This window comes from Oncorhynchus masou, chromosome 24, assembly GCF_036934945.1.
Source record: "Oncorhynchus masou masou isolate Uvic2021 chromosome 24, UVic_Omas_1.1, whole genome shotgun sequence".
Classification (NCBI taxonomy): domain Eukaryota; kingdom Metazoa; phylum Chordata; class Actinopteri; order Salmoniformes; family Salmonidae; genus Oncorhynchus; species Oncorhynchus masou.
Window position 1 is genome coordinate 56,316,708 of NC_088235.1, and position 17,633 is coordinate 56,334,340.

Below are 17,633 nucleotides of genomic sequence, written 5' to 3' on the forward strand. Positions count from 1 at the left end.
GGATACTTGTCTTTTCAGATTCCACAATGATTCTTTAGCTGTAGACACTACATCACCACACTCCCACTCTTACTCTTGGTCCTCTTTTTGTAAGTCTTCTTTATTTTTCACCTGTGTGTTTTATCAGTTTCTTTATGAAAATATTTAGCATACTAGATGACAGTAGCTAAAGCAGGGGGCTATAGCAGCACGCAAGTTACAAATGCATGCTGGGCCAGGAATGCCGCTGGCATTGGGTCAAGAAGTAGCTTGGCTTGGTTGGGTTGTGTTTAGGAGGACGTACGTGCTCTCGACCTTTGCCTCTCCTGAGTCTGTACAAGACTGTAACTACCAATTGGATACCACGAAATTAAGGAGAAGGGGTAAAAAGAAAAATATTATGCTATTCATTGACTACAGCTCAGCATTCAACACCATAGTACCCTCCAAGCTCATCATTAAGCTTGAGGCCCTGGGTCTCAATCCCGCCCTGTGCAATTGGGTTCTGGACTTTAATGGGCCACCCCCAGGCTCAATGAGCCTCAACACTGGGGCCACACAAGGGTGCATGCTCAGCCCCATCCTGTACTCCCTGTTCTGTACTCCCAATCATCAAGTTTGCAGGGCCCTCAGAGTGTGGTGTCAGGAAAACAACCTCTCACTCAACGAAAACAAAACAAAGGAGATATGATAGTGGACTTTAGGAGACAGCAGAGGGAGCACCCCTCTATCCACATCGAAAGGACAGCAGGTGGAAAGTTAAGTTCCTCGGCATACACATCACAGACAAGCTGAAATTGTCCATCCACACAGACAGGAGACTGAAGAAATGTGACTTGTCACCTAAAACGCTCAAATTCTTACAGATGCACAATTGAGATTATCCTGTCAGACTGTATTACTGCCTGGTATGGCAACTGCACCGCCCACAACCGCAGGGCTCTCCAGAGGGTGGTGCGGTCTGAACAACACATCAGGGGCAAACTACCTGCCCTCCAGGACACCTACAGCACCTGATTTCACAGGAAGGCCAAAAAGATCAAGGACAACAACCACCCGAGCCACTGCCTGTTCACCCCTCTACCGTCCAGAAGGCGAGGTCAGTACAGGTGCATCAAAGCTGGGACTGAGAAACTGAAAAACAGCTTCTATCTCAAGGCCATGAGACTGTTTAACAGCCATCACTAACACAGAGAGGCTGCTGCCTACATACAGACTTGAAATCATTGGCCACTTTAATAAATGGATCACTAGTCACTTTAATAATGGCACTTTAATAATGTTTACATATAATAATAATAATAATAATAATAATAATAATAATAATAATAATATGTTGCATTACTCATCTCATATGTATTTATTGTATTTCATACCATCTATTGCATCTTGCCTATGCCACTCGGTCATTGCTCATCCATATTTTTATATTTTCTTATTCCATTCCTTTACTTAGATGTGTGTATTAGGTAGTTATTGTGGAATTGTTAGATTACTTGTTAGATATTGCTTCACTGTCAGAACTAGAAGCACAAGCATTTCGCTACACTCACAATAACATTTGCTAACCATGTATGTGACCAATAAAATGTGATGATTACAGATGTGAGTGCTACATGGTATTAGTCATTGTAGCATGAAGCCTTAAGAGTTCTTGGGAACCGGAATGGTGGTGGTCATCGTAAAACGTGAGGGAATTACAGACGGGGACAAGGAGAGGTTGAAAATGACTGAATATGCCTGTCAACTGTTCTCCGCATGCTCTGAGAATGCACCCTGGAATACCATTGGGCCCCGCAGCCTTGCAGGTGTTGACCTGATTCAAGACCTTACATTGTCCCTAGTATGAGTCATTTACTGTCAGCCTGGGTGTAAAAGGAGAGAGGTAATTGTCTCATGGAAGATCAGTTTACAGATGTAAGATTGTGGGGGATCTTGGGTATACAATGGGGCAAAAAAAGTATTTAGTCAGCCACCAATTGTGCAAGTTCTCCCACTTAAAAAAGATGAGAGAGGCCTGTAATTTTCATCATAGGTACACTTCCACTATGACAGACAAAATGAGAAAAAAAAATCCAGAAAATCACATTGTAGGATTTTTAATGAATTTATTTGCAAATTGTGGTGGAAAATAAGTATTTGGTCACCTACAAACAAGCAAAATTTCTGGCTCTCACAGATCTGTAACTTCTTCTTTAAGAGGCTCCTCTGTCCACTCATTACCTGTATTAATGGCACCTGTTTGAACTTGTCAACACACACACACTTTTTTTACATAATTCATAAGGTTTACTCTTTCATAAAATGTGTTATAAAACATGGTTTGGATTAGAAAAAACAGCAATCCTCCAAAAAGTTAATATAGTCAAAATGTCAAGGTGTGGAAACAGTTGGTCCTTGGCATTGATATCCTCCATTCTGAAGGACTCTGGTCAAATCCTCATAAGAGATTCCTTTAGCTGCTCATACATATGCTGGTCCTATAGAGAGGGGACAATAAAGTGCATTTGTTTAAATCATTAAAATTCCTTATGATTTTCTCTCTCCCCCCCAACGCAGTTAAGCCAAAACCACGCCCTGTTATTCTCTCTCCCCCTTATTCTACTATGCTCCCATTGGCTAACTAGCGTTGTCTCACTCACATGCGATCAGTGCAGAGACAGTGACCTTCCAAGATAAGGATGGAAAGTGTCATTTAACAATTAGCCGCATACCGTAATGCAGGCCTATTATCATCATCATGTTTGGTAACATTTGCAGATGTATTTATATTCAGAGTTTCAATGAGTTGTAAAAATGTCAAGATAATTCCCTCAACTGAAGGTCAGCTAAATTAACCTAGGCTACTTAACGTTACTAGCTCGGCATTTGATGTTGTTTTATTATCATTAGTAGTCTATTATCAGGTAAAAGCAAATGCTTATTATTCATAATTTCTCAAATATGGATTAGCTCATCATTCAGTCGAATACGCTATGCCACAGCCATAGAATCTGTCTTTGCGCGTTAACGGCTAGCTCAGTAAACTTGAAATACAAGGGCAAATGTTATTAATCAGTGACAAATTTCGAGCTACGTGATATTCACTTCCGTACTTGCAGAGTGCTCAAAGGGTTGTAGAACGCCCCTCTGAATAACGGGGAGTGGTTTTGGCTTAACTGCTTTGGGAAAAAGAAAGCCGCGTCTACAGCGGGTGGTCCCTAAAACCACGGAGTATCCATTATATTGACCAGATACTCTAGTGGCCACTCTAAAAATGAAAATAAATGTATTCAAAAATGGAAGGAGGCAAGATCAGGGGGGACGATTCTAGCCAATGAGCGGTAGGTTCGCTTTTGAACAACAGGCACAACGGTTTCCATTAGTTTCCACAGACAGAAATTAATTATCATAATTTTAAATGCTTTTTGGTTTTAATTTAATGTTAAGCATACGGGTAGCAGTGTGGTTAATGTTTGGTTAAAAATGACATTTAAAAAATATACATTTTAAAAATAGGCGGTGTTTATAACTCTGGTAACCAGGTGGAACTCCGATAAAAACCCTTTATTTCTTGATGTCGCTGGGATGCCATTTGACCTACTTATATCAGTACACTTGTAACAACCTAATCATTGCGACACTTATATTCGATCAAATATTTTTATAAATATTTTCTTCTACACTCATTGACCTCCATTCAACAAAAATGAAGAAAAAAAACACCACCTGCTGGAGAGCTCCCAGTTGTCCCTCTTGCTACGCCTTTTCCTCTCGGCTAAAACACAGCGTGTAAATAAAAAGAACACAAATTAATTGTATGACCACAGGCTAGACCATGTTTTCTTTGGGCTTAATTTACATCTGTATGAGCCTCCCGAGTGGCGCAGTGGTCTAAGGCAGTGCTAGCTGTGCCACTAGATTCTGGGTTCAAGTCCAGGCTCTGTCACATTTACATTTACATTTAAGTCATTTAGCAGACGCTCTTATCCAGAGCGACTTACAAATTGGTGAATTCACCTTCTGACATTCCATGACCCAGAGACCCATGGGGCAGCGCACAATTGACCCAACATCGTCTTGGTTAGTGGAGGGTTTGGCCGGCAGGGATGTCCTTGTCCTATTGCACACTGTTTATTTTTATTTATTTTTTTAAATAGGCAAGTCAGTTAAGAACTAATTCTTATTTTCAATGACGGCCTAGGAACAGTGGGTTAACTGCCTGTTCAGGGGCAGAACGACAGGTTTGTATCTTGTACCGCTTGGGGGTTTGAACTTGCAACCATGCGGTTCCTAGTCCAACGCTCTAACCACTAGGCTACCCACCCTGTGGCAGGCTGGGTGCAGGGCACGCTGTCAGGTGTACGGTTGCCAGGCGTACGGTGTTTCCTCCGACACATTGGTGCGGCTGGCTTCCGGGTTAAGTGGGCAGTGCAGCTCGGTTGAGTTGTGTTTCGGAGTATGCCGCTTCTCCCGTGTCCGTATGAGAGTTGCAGCAATGAGACAAGACTACCAATTAGAAACCACGAAATTGGGGAGAAAATAGGGCAAAACATAAAGATGTACATCTGTATTCAAATAGGGATGGCAATAGTAATTACGGAACAGTTAGTTCCCTAGAGTCCACAAACCCCCTGAGGCTGTGTGGGAATAATGTGCTGACCCCCTCCATTGTTAATGACCACATTTAGGAATGCTGATCCTAAGGATGACCGAGGCAACTCAACAAGCCATTACCAGAAACACACTCACTGGGGACATAACTACTTGTCTAATCGATTTGGATTCGAGGCGAGTCACTCACTGGATAAATGATGACAGTGCAGGAGATTTGACTGGTAGGGTGTGTGGTCATCCACACCCCCTCCCAAAATGGCTGCTGTGCCTTTTCTTCCCCTTGCATGTCTGTGCAGTCATTCATATGTCCATGTCCCAATGCATCTCACCTTTTTAGACACAGACGGCCGTACTTTCTTGAAGGCGTCCTCAAAGTTCTGCTCGCTGACCTTGATGTCGGCCACAGGGCCGTTGGAGTAGCTATGACCTGAGGGGTTAATAAGTACAGACTCAGACGGAGAGGAAGTGGACTGGTGACCTTGAGGCTAATAGCGCAAATCCCTGGTGGAGGATACTGTACAATTGATATGACCTTGGCTACGGTACTTATCTTGCCTTAGAAAGCATTGTAAACAGAAATCCAGCTTTTTAAATGGCAGACATGGGGAAATGCATGTGAGCAGTAAACCAAGTTTGCAGTGTTCCATAAAAAAAATAAAAGAGTAAAGAGGCAGAGAGGACCTAGATGTCTTTAGGCCAGTATTACCTGTGTAAGATGGGTTGGGTTGAGTCAGGAGGTAGGCTCTCAGAGCATTGACAGAGGCTTCCCTCACCAACGCAGACAGGTCTGCCCCACTGCATGGAACACAGACACACACTCAAACACATCATATCCACTGTGTTATTATAGCCACTGTGTTGAGGAAGGCGGCGTGAACATCTGTAACAAAATCATCATGGTGTTCTAAGGGAGTGGGTTTTATTTCTCCCGGTGGAGCAGACAGGTTTAGATGCATTTTGCTCCCTCCTTCCTTCTCTGGGACACTCACGCGAAGCAGTCACTGTGCACGTCACGGGCAATTTCTTCCAGACTCACGTTCCTGCTCCAGATGAGGTTTGCTTCCCCCCTATGACAGACACAGTAATCACGAAACAACCCTTCTCCCAGCAATAAACATTGTGAGAGGCTCATGGACCATTTACATCGTGAGCTTCCATCCATGGCATTCCACGTTACCCTGGTGATGGTGAGTAAGATGGCGTGTCGGTCTGACGGAGGTGGGAGGCCTGGTCTCAGCACAGCAGGGTCAATAATATCTACAGGGACAGCGTCAATAATGGTGAATAACTTCAATGATTTTGATTGTAGCTTCATACAAGTATACAAAACTGTACATGTGTCAATATAATCATACCCCAAAACACTGAATAATAATATTTGTGAATATCCATGTTAGTGATGGAGTGAAATTATGCCAGATGTCCTCCTGGTCTGTTGGTAGCCGACATGATGAAGACCTGCCGCCTGGCCTCCAGTCCGTCCATCTCAGTAAGCAGCTGGTTGACCACACGGACACTGGCTCCAGACTGAGGACACCATCACCCACATGTCAACAATACTATTCTCATCCACCTCCATTCACACGATGGTGACCATCAGATTGCGGATTATTGGCCCCTCTCACCGCATGCCCGGAGCGGCAGGGGCACAGTGAGTCAATCTCATCGCTCGCTCTCTCCGACCTACGGATGGACAAGAGACACAACGATGTCTAACTCAGGTCGAAACACACAGCTTGAATAAAAGAGACACAAAAATGTCTTAGCTACATAATGCAAAGATAATAATTCAGGTCCCCAGGATCCTTTGTGTTTTACTTCACATTATATAAAGTCAGTGGGCATGAGTTAGGAATCTTACCTCCCAGTGTGAAAGGTATCTGATGTAATGCCAATTAAGGTTATTGATGTCTGTGACTACAGGTAACGGGAGCCCTCTCCATGTAAATAATGCACAATACCTTTTTTGGGGCGGCAGGGTAGCCTAGTGGTTAGAGCGTTGGACTAGTAACCGGAAGGTTGTCAGCTCGGGGGTTTGAACTTGCAAGGTACAAATCTGTCGTTCTGCCTCTGAACAGGCACTTAACTTACTGTTCCTAGGCCGTCATTGAAAATAAGAATTTGTTCTTAACCGACTTGCCTAGTTAAATAAAGGTTAAATAAAGGTTAAGAAAAAGGCTGTTGGATCAATTAAGCCTGCTCTCTGTGAGAACGCTTTCGAGAGCTACGGCGATGCTATTGATTTCAGTGGGGCACTTCAGTTACAAATATACATTTCAGCAGATCTACCAACACAGAGGCAATATTACTGGACAGGGCAAAGGGTCACAGGGAAAAGAGTGACGTCGAGGCACTATATAGCTGGACGTCTCACCATGTTCAGCAACTCTGGCCCCTTGACAGAGATGAAGTTAAGTCCAGACGCATTGGCAACAGCCTGAAATAAGAGAAAATGGTATACTGTTTTAAATGATTAATTACTTAAAACAAGCCTTCAACATTCCACTTATTTTAGCAGCTGGCAAATGGTACCTTGGCCAGCAGGGTCTTTCCACAGCCTGGAGGCCCAGCTAGCAACACCCCTGCAGGAGCACTGAGCTTTGAACTGCACAGGAGAACGCACAGGGCCTATGGACACACACAAAGTTACACACACACACTGCCCTTATTCATCTAAACAGCACACTACCACAGCATTCCTTCTGATGTCAACAACATTGAATGAATGCTGGCATGCTACCAGGACTATTTGCTTTGTCCCCCCCCCACCCCCATTTTTACTCTGCTGCTACTCTGTTTATTATCCATGCGTAGTCACTTTACCTCTACTTACATGTACACATTATCTCAATTACCTTGACTAACCTGTGCCCTCGCACCAGTACACCCTGTATATAGCCTCGCTGCTGTTATTTTATTGTTGCTACTTAATTATTTGTTATTTTTCTTATTTTTTACTTCAGTTTATTTTAGTAAATACTTTAACACTTATTTATCTTAAAACTACATTGTTGGTTAAGGGTTTGTAAGTAAGCATTTCACTGTAAGGTCTACCACACCTGTTGTAGTCTCCGCATGTGACAAATAAAATTTGAAATACACCCTACCACAAGCCAGTCTGAATCTGGTGTTTAGAGCTAGATAGAGTTAAAAGGTTTGTCATACAATTTTAATGTATGTATAACATTTACAATTAGGGACGAGATGATACTAGTATCACTATACTCGTTAGTATTGTAGCAAGCAGACAAAACACTGACAAAACACTAACTTCTTTAGGAAAACAGCCCTAATGTTAGAAACAAACACGATTATGTTGTCATCCAGAGTCAAATGTATTTTCCAAGCTGTAGCACACAATACTTTACATACAGCAGGTTTATAAAGAACCAATGAGTTCGGACAGCTTCTTGTTTTAATTTTTGCCATGGAAAAAATATATAGATAATGGTATCGTCCAGGCCCCATTTACAATGTGCCATTAACTCTGTGATCACTGCTATTGACCGTGTCAATTGACTGACATCATGCGGTTTTTAAATTAACCCAAAGAGAACATATGGTTCCTTGTGTTGCTACTTATTCAAATCATAGCAGTTGAGTCAAACTACCATGTTGTTGGTGAGGAAGCCAATTATATATGGTTAAGTTCCCACTGTCAATCCCTATTGATCTAAATGACATGCTCAGAACAGGTATATTTCCTTTGTTCTGATGACAATACCTTCTAGGGTGGGGACAATTGCTGTATGGTGTTATGCTTTTAGATTAGATGGTTTAATGTTTCTTAAAGAGCTAACCACGATAGAGATTAATATTGAACTTGACCAAACTTAGATGCTACAACAGCAAAGGAACTGGTCAATTATACTTTAAGGAGGAGGCAAGGAGTTTTTCCTGACCATGTGACCTGACCAGTAAAACTCCTGGCTCAAATTAAGTCCAAATCTTAATATGTTGGTGCGCAGTGGCTAACACTGAGCCCAACATATTAGATATTTTGTTTCAGGCCTATCGAGGCGATATCAGGAGGGCCATGGTGAGCTCTTCGCTGATGTCATGCAGGGCCCCCACATCCTTCCATGTGACGTCTGGCACCGTGGCGAAGCCTTCACTCTTGGCAGAGGGCTGCACGCTGGCCAGTGAGCCCTGGAAGTCTGACTTGAGGATGCACAGGCCAGCCATCTGTTACTCAGACAGAGATTCACTGCTCTTCAGCAGAGACAGCAGGTGACACAGCTCCCCCTGGTGGTAAAGACAGAAGTTGAACATTTTCACACCACTGAATCTGGTGAACATCCCACCTTAATGGTCAGAGGGAATAGTGGATCCCATACTATGTACAGCATTCTGCCCTGGTGAAAAACACAACTTGTCTACGCTTATGGAGTCAAATTTATCACCCTGAAGATTGTCTCTGTGGCCAGAGGCTGCTGCTCATCTCTCTGTGGTACGTTGCTTAGGTCTGTCATCTCCTGGCTTTCTGTGTCTGCTAAAGCCTGACAGCTCTCATCACCTGCTCCCTACTGGACCTCTGGGCCCTGTTGGAGAGGCCATGCGCCCTGAGGCCCTTCTGACTCTCCTCTCCCCTCCGCCTTGGGGACCAGCCCCTGGTTCTTGTCCGGCATCTCCAGCAGGACCCTGTCGACGGCGCTCATGGCGGCCTTGTGGCACAGCGCCATGAGTTCAGCTCCCACATACCCAGGGGTCAGACGGGCCAGCTGCCGGTAGTCAAAGTCCTCAGGGTGCTTCAGCTTCCGACAAAGGGTCTTCAGAATTCTGAGAGCAGGAATCAACACATGGCGGGTGACTTACAGTTGCAACACCAGAGCTAGCAAACACATTCTTGTCAACACCAATATTATTATAGGAGACAAGCCCCCTCACCTGAGACGAGCTGCTTCGTCAGGTATCCCCAGACAGATTTCTTTGTCAAAGCGGCCAGCCCGGCACAGTGCTGGGTCCAGAGAGCCTGGCCGATTGGTGGCACCAATAACCATCACCTGGGCTGTGACAGCTAAACAGTTCAGGTCTGGAGGAACATATCGATGAGTGAAGGGACGATAAACGTCAACCAAAAGTACCAGAGAACGTGAATTGATCCTCTCCCAATCCTGCCAACAAAATATGTCATATTGATATTTTTATCATAAGTACTAAAAATGGAGATATTCCTATCAACAAAATGAAATTATGAAATCAACAAATGTATTCCACTAGCATCTCTCACCATCCATGCAAGTGAGCAGTTGAGAAACAATCCATCTCTCCGTGCCCTTGGATGCCACCTCTCTTAGGAGTGATGGCATCAATCTCATCAATGAACAGGATGCAGGGGGCGCTGGTCTGCAAGGGTAAAAGGACCAGAATTGTTAGTTTGAGCAAGCTGTCCTTAAAAAAAAGCCACAGTTAGCTGTAAAATGAAATTTAAAAACAACCTGGGGAGCAGCCTGACAGTAAGGACTCAGGAGTAGGGCTTTCCCCAACAACTACAAAACATCTTGGTTCCGAGAGTTGGAACTTTGAGACTCGAAATTGAGCTCAGGTGCATTATGTTTCCATTAATAATCCTTGAGATGTTTCTACAACTTTGAGTCCACTTGTGGTAAATTCAATTGATTGGACATGATTTGGAAAGGCACACATCTGTCTATATATAAGGTCTCACAGTTGACAACGCATGTCAGAGCAAAAACCAAGCCATGAGGTTGAAGGAATTGTCCGTAGAGCACTGAGACAGGATTGTGTCGAGGCACAGATCTGGGGAATGGTAACAAAAAACTGCAGCATTGAAGGTCCCCAAGAACACAATGGCCTCCGCCATTCTTAAAATGGAAGAAGTTTGGAACCACCAAACTCTTCCTAGAGCTGGCCTCCCAGCTAAGCTGCGCAATCGGGGGGAAAGGGCCTTGGTCAGGGAGGTGACCAAGAACCCGATGGTCATTCTGACAGAGCTCCAGAGTTCCTCTGTGTAGATGGGAGAACCTTCCAGAAGGACAACCATTTCAGCAGCACTCCACCAATCAAGCCTTTACACTAGTGGCCAGACAGAAGCCACTCCCCAGTAAAAGACATATGACAGCCTGCTTGGAGTTTGCCAAAGGCACAGAAAGACTCTCAGACCATGAGAAACAAGATTCTCTGGTCTGATGAAACCAATATTGAACTCTTTAGCCTGAATGGATCAAGGGAATGATGAATGGAGAGATGATGTACAGAGAGAACCTTGATGAAAACATGCTCCAGAGCGCTCAGGACCTCAGACTGGGGTGACTGGTCCCCTTCCAACAGGACAAGGCAGGAGTGGTTTCGTGACAAGTCTCGATGTCCTTGAGATGCCCAGCCAGAGCCCAGACTTGAACCCGATCTAACATCTCTGGAGACTTGAAAATAGCTGTGCAGTGACGATCTCCATCCAACCTGACAGAGCTTGAGAGGATCTGCAGAGAAGAATGGGAGAAACTCCCCAAATACAGGTGTGCCAAGCTTGGAGCATTATACCCGAGAAGAGTCAAGGCTGTAATTGCTACCAGAGGTGCTTCAACAAAGTACTGAGTAAAGGGTCTGAATACTTATGTAAAATATATATATTTTTAATATACATTTGCAAAAATGTCTAAACCTGTTTTTGCTTTGTCATTATGTGGTATTGTGTGTAGACTGATAGGAAAAATTAAATGTAATCCATTTTAAAATAAGGCTGTAATGCATTTTGAAAAAGTCAAGGAGTCTGAATACTTTCCGGATGCACTGTATATTTGCGACTGCTCGACCAAAAGCCTATCCACCAAACAATCGACTAAATGGTGTCAGCCCTACTTAGGAGTGACACTTACCACAGCCTGCTCAAACAGCTCTCTCGGCTTCTGCTCAGACTCCCCTGACACCTCAGACACCAGCTCTGGCGCAGACACCTTCAGCAAGGGCAACTCCATTTCCTGGTAACGCAGAGGGAAATTAATAAGTCACCTAGAAACCACTATATTATTTGCAGATTTTTCCAGGAAATGTGTAAAAGTGCTACCAAAAAACAGGTTTTGCACAGTAGTGAGAATAAAATTAAATCAACATGCAGACCAAGGTTATTATAGTAAACAAAAAAAATAATTAAAACAAAATAGTGAACAAACCCGTTTGAAAAACTAAAACTATTACACTTGACTACAAAACTAACTAAAATCCATCATGAATTATGTTCAATTAGATTTTTTCTAAACTTCAGCCAAAAACCTAAGCTTTTTGAAGATTGTCTAGTTATTGAATCTGGCAGGTAAAATATGGCTGGGAGATGGCAATGTTTCAAATAGGCCGAGCTTGTGCATCCCTATTACGAGCGATCAATAGATGACAGAAAGACAAAAAAGGTCTGTAGGTTGCCTACTAGATTCTGCCTTTTCTACTAAAGTTAAAAAGCAGTGGATTGGTGTAAACATGGGAGAAAGAGTTTTGCTCTGTAACAGAATTAAGAATGTACCATAAACTCACGCTACAGCGAGCTTGTAATGTTGCCGATGGAGCTATCGATTAGGTCTTTTTCGATAGCTCAAACGGTTGGTACATTGTCAAGATTATCAAATTGTCATATGAGTCTAATACAGCTGTTGTAGACTTTACCGTAAAATGCTTGCTTACGAGCCCTTCCCAACAATGCAGAGTTTAAAATAGTAACAAGAGGAATAAAATAAAATACACAATGCAGCTACGAGTACCAGCACCTGCACCATGTGCAGGGGTACGAGGTAGGTATTTGAGGTAGATATGTACACGAAGGCAGGGTAAATTGACTAGGTATCAGGATAGATAATAATATGATTAAAATAAATAACTGAGTTGCAGCACACTGACGTCCATTTATTTCACTGGTGCCATGACCCAAATTGGCTGTTTGGCTCAGCTCAACGGCTGGGGTCGCTCGCTGTGTAGTGAGTTTAAAAGGAGTGAATGTACCGTAGGCGCACTCCACAGCTAGCTTGAAATGTCGCCGATGAGCGATTGCATTACGATATTTTTCGATAGCTCAAACGGTTGGTATGTTGTCAAGTAGGACGGTCGCGTGTGTCTACGAGCAGAAGACCACAGGTTTGAGCCCGGTATGGTGACAGGGAAAGAAGCTACACGGTTAGCAACACAGGTCCCGTTTCACTTCCACCATGTTTTTTTTTTACATCAGTCTCTCTCTCACAGACTATTCCTTTAAAATCCACGTCACATTGAGATGGGTTTAAAATGATAAAATCAAGCCTATAACCTGACCCGTCACCTTGTATTACTGCCAACCAGTTGCGAAGTGACATCCCCCAAAAATGATTCAACACAAATGACTAGCCTAGCCTCCCATGCCTGCTTTCTATCCCTAACACTAAATAATATAAAAACGAAATATTTTTATACAACTTAAACTAAATAAAAACTAGCAAACCAGGTCTGAAAACGAACAAACAAAACTGTAAGTAAAAATCCCAAATTTAACAGAAATAAAAAATAACTATGATAATGGCAGGTAGCCAAGCGGATAGGAGCGTTGGGCCAGTAACTGAAAGGTTGCTGGTTCAAATCCCCGAGCCAACTAGGTGAAACATCTGAAATAACCTTGATCCAGAATCACAGCAGCCACAGGCTGGGCCAGGAGGGTCTTTCCACAGCCAGGGGGGCCATGGAGCAGAAACTCCCGTGGAGGGACAACCCCCAGCTGCTGGTACACCTCTGGGTGACACATATGGATCAGCAGCTTGCACACCTCCTACAGTTACAAAGAGCCAGACAGGAATTCAATCTACAAGCCATTATGGTTCTGCGCCTGGGTCATCATGTTCAGTAGAATACAATGTAGCAAAATGCTTTGAAATGGGAAATGAATACGAGCATTCTTATTGGACAAGTTCAGGTATCATCTCTACTGCGTCAAAACACAACCCTGGATACATCTAAATGAGCTTCCACAGCTAAGCAAACAAAATACTAAAAGAAAGATGTCAATGTAACAAGTGTACCGCCAATGTGTTTTCATTGCCGCCAACATCTTCAAACTTTAATGTAGAATACTGTAGCTCAATGGATTTTGTCATCGCTAGAACAATCATAGGACAACTTATAGTTTATAAAACACACACCATTCTGACTTCAAGTGATAATGTAAAATGTCTTGACATGTTCAACTGTTTGCTGTATATTGTTTGTATCCTTGACTGACTACAATGTTAGACTTCTTAAACATCAGCAAAGTAAGGTGGGAAGCAGCCTTTACTTTTCTTGTTAATGATACTGGCCTCTGTCACCATCATTTCGCTTTGAAACTCCCTCTTTCTGATGTTTCGATTTTTTTCAAATTGGCCTTTTTTAAATTTCTTCTCAGGCTCGAGCATTGAGACATTTGTCTGTTTCTGGTGAAGTCAATAGAAGCATTCAAATTGTTATAGCAAATTGTAAGACAAAGAGACATGTAGCAATCCACAACTGATGAAAGACAGCATAGGAAGCTGTAAGACATACATTTCCTGCAGGACTGGCTGCCTCCTCTTTGCACAGGTCAATGAGGATGCTGTCCTGCTCCGGGCCTCTGCCCTTGTTTTTGAACCACCCCCCTGCAGACACCTTGGTGCCACAACTATGAGGGGTGGACTGAGCCTGGGCAGGGCTTTCTGATGCAGACTGTTCCCTCTTGGGAGAAGTCCCACTCTCTGGGTTACCCTTCTTGTACAGGGACATTAGGGAGCTATTCATGAGGTTGATGGGCTGGTCAGGCAAGGGATAATCAGAAGGAAAAACAAGTTTAGTCTATTAGCATATCATCCTGAAGCTCTTTGCCATTTATTATATTACAAGTTAATAAGCAACAGCTAATGATGGTACACCTGACAAATTAATTCTATGGGAAGAGGTAGTAGAGGATTATGTACCAGTTGTTCGGGAAGGTCCTATCACTATCAGTAGTGTCATCCAAGTTACTGCTGCCATCACTGTAAAAGACCAGAATATGAACAGTTTAGTCACACCACTCAGGTGCATTGACAAATCAAGAAGGTTATGAGCAGATGGCGTGACCCTTACCCAGCATCCTTCTGACTGTGTTTGGCTCTCTTGGCTAAGTGCTTGTTCTCCAGATCTGTCAGTCCAGATTCATTGCATATCACTCCATGGACTAGAAGGGAAAAGGAAGCGAGAATAATAACATCTGGTTTTCCCTCAGAGACAGGCTAACATACTTTCACCAAAAGGCAAGAGAACATTGTGATCATCAGTGGCATTATTAACTATCAAAAATGGCTTCCGAAGTCAAATAATAGATTGGTTATCTGTATGAAGAAAAGGTTTTTGCTGACCTTTTTCCACCTGAATCCTGAATGCAGTCTTGTTTCGCCTGCCATAGTCCATTCTGAGGATACAATATTAAGCCTAGTTATTTATTTTATTTAACCTTTATTTATGTGCATAAACCCTAAAGGTGTTCAGAAAGGCAAAGCTGTGGAAAGAGTACAGGGGGAAATTATGACAAATAAACCTCACCTGTGGAGTCTCTGAAGGTCTTCTGCCATTGAAGAAATGTCAACATATTGTCCGCTCTGGTTACTCAAATACTAGCAAACAAAATTGAACAGATTCAATACAGTAACAAACCATTATTACTGTTAATTTTGTAGCTAGCTGTTACCGTGGATAGCTAGTCCAAAATTGGCTTTACCTGCTCAACTTTTTGATTTGAGTCGGTTGTCCACTCTGCCGAAGCCACCTTCATTGTGTCCTGCCACATTTGATAACTGCATTAGTGAAGCGTTATTACACTGTAACGGCGTTCGTCTGAAGAAGGAGAAGCGGACCAAAATGCAGCGTGGTGGTTACTCATGTTTTTAATGAAGAATGAACGAGACATTAAATAACTTGACATACAAAACAACAAATAGAACGTGAAAACCTATACAGCCTATCTGGTGACTACAAACACAGAGACAGGAACAATCACCCACAAAACACTCAAAGAATATGGCTACCTAAATATGGTTCCCAATCAGAGACAACGATAATCACCTGACTCTGATTGAGAACCGCCTCAGGCAGCCATAGACTATGTTAGACACCCCACAAAACCCCAAGACAAAAACACATCACAATAACCCATGTCACACCCTGGCCTGACCAAATCAATGAAGACAAACATAATATACTTCGACCATGGCGTGACATACACGTAAGCTAGCTAATGCAAACTCACCCCATTCCGTACAAATGTGCGCAGCCGCAACATTCAAACGAGGAAACAAAGAAAACTAATGGGACTGTAGCGACTGTGTTGACGTCAAAATCGGGGGTGTGAACTAGGTTTCTATTCAAGCAGTGATCGACATGGTAATGGCTCTATAGTATTGGAGAAAAGTTGATAAAACTGACCCTCCGTTAGAACGGTTTGGGCATAATGACCATCGTTATGTTTGGAGGAAAAAGGTGGAGGCTTCCAAGCCGAAGAACACCATACGAACCGTGAAGCACGGGGGGCGGGGGGGGGCAGCATCATGTTGTGGGGGTGCTTTGCTGCAGGAAGGACTGGTGCACTTCACAAAATAGATGACATCATGAGGTAGGAACATGATGTGGATAAATTGAAGCAACATCTCAAGACATCAGTCAGGAAGTTAAAGCTTGGTCGCAAATGGGTCTTCCAAATGGACAATGACCCCAGGCATACTTCCAAAGTTGTGGCAAAATGTCTTAAGGATAACAAAGTCAAGGTATTGGAGTGGCCAAAGCCCTGACCTCAATCCTATAGGAAATTTGTGGGCAGAACTGAAAAAGTGTGCGCGAGCATGGAGGCCTACAAATCTGACTCAGTTCCACCAGCTCTGTCAGGAGGAATGGGCCAAAATTCTGGGAAGCTTGTGGAAGGCTACCCGAAACGTTTGACCCAAGTTAAACAATTTAAAGGCAATGCTACCAAATACGAATTGAGTGTATGTAAACTTCTGACCCACTGGGAATGTGATGAAAGAAATAAAAGCTGAAATAAATCATTCTCTCTACTATTATGCTGACATTTCACATTCTTAAAATAAAGTGGTGATCCTAACTGACCTGAGACAGGGAATTCTTACTTGGATTAAATGACAGGAATTGTGAAAAACTGAGTTTAAATGTATTTGGCTAACTTTTATGTAAAATTCCGACTTCTGACAACTGTATTTTATTTTCATATTTTATAGCTGCTAGTTAAATAAAGGTTAAAAAAAAGTACTTGGCATGCTAATCTCGTTCCACCGGTGGGTTGCTGCGTGGCTCTCAGCAGTGTTCATGTCTTCAAAGAACTCTTCACACTTCTGAAGGTAGAACCTGATGACAGGAATTAAAAAGCTAGACCCTGAAAAATATAGGAGTGAAAAGACATTTAAGAGTCATTCTATTAGCAAGTAATGATAGAATCAACAAATAAATCTTAAATTATGTAGACAGAAAAGATGGGTCTATAATGAATAATATTGTACCATCCTGCTTTAGCAATTTCTCCAGTTCCTTCACAAGAGTCTCTTTCCTTTTAATTTGGTCCTGTCTCGATCTCCTCTGACTCGCATGGTCATCTTTGCTCTAGAAAGTTCCATTTCATCAGAATATTAAAATGCATTTTTTTACAGTTTACACATCACAACATACTGTACACAATATACAGGACCAGTCAAAATCTGGACACACCTAAGGGCTTTTCTTTATTTGTACATCAAAACTATGAAATAACACATGGAATTGTGTTAAACAAATCAAAATATATTTTATATTTCAGATTCTTGAAAGTAGACACCCTTTGTGATGATGGGAGCTTTGCACACTCTTGGAATTCTCTCAATCAGCTTCATGAGGTAGGCAACTGGAATGCATTTCAATTAACAGGTGTGCCTTGTTAAAAGTTCATTTGTGGAATTTCTTTTCTTAATGCGTTTGAGCCAATCAGTTGTGTTGTGACAAGGTAGGGGTGGTAAACAGAAGATAGCCTTATTTGGTAAAAGACCAAGTCCATATAATGGCAAGAAGAGAAATGACAGTCCATCATTGCTTTAAGACATGAAGTTCAGTCAATCCGG

The 17,633-nt window shown here is 42.7% G+C and overlaps 1 pseudogene; it reads right to left on the reverse strand.

Annotated features, from left to right (window-relative positions):
• Window positions 1-2,078: 2,078 nt before the first annotated feature.
• Window positions 2,079-15,335, reverse strand: LOC135511404 (nuclear valosin-containing protein-like; annotated as a pseudogene).
• Between the last annotated feature and the right edge of the window lie 2,298 nt (window positions 15,336-17,633).